The sequence below is a fragment of the Morone saxatilis genome, unplaced genomic scaffold (genome assembly GCF_004916995.1).
Source record: "Morone saxatilis isolate NCDOM2014 unplaced genomic scaffold, NCSU_SB_2.0 Contig12, whole genome shotgun sequence".
Taxonomy (NCBI): Eukaryota; Metazoa; Chordata; class Actinopteri; family Moronidae; genus Morone; species Morone saxatilis.
The window spans coordinates 7,869,867-7,870,293 of NW_023339674.1; positions in this window are offsets into that span (position 1 = coordinate 7,869,867).

The following is a 427-nucleotide window of genomic DNA, read 5'->3' on the forward strand; positions in this document are numbered from 1 at the left end:
TCACGTAATACCACAACAACATATATCTATCTAGTTTTTCACATGTAAATTAACTACATTTGGCTGTGATTCCCCTCTACAGAATCACTGTAGATCTTTTTTCATTATAATAAAACAACAGGCAGGATCTCACTATCCAGACTGATTACTGTGCTGATGTATTTTTATGTTTTAGGGTTGGTCCGCACTGTGGGAATCTTGTGGTTGGAAGTGCCGATGGACCATATCACACATGTGGTATTTTCCAATCATGTCATGATCCAATTAGAGGTAAAGCGCTCATTAGTGCACTTGTGTCAAGGCAATAATGACAACAGGATCTGGTTGAAATGACTTTGGTAAACACTGACACTAAGCGAAATGTCTACACAACAATTCCCCCACTATGAAAAGAGGAAGTACCAAGCCCCTGACATCTTAATTTGAA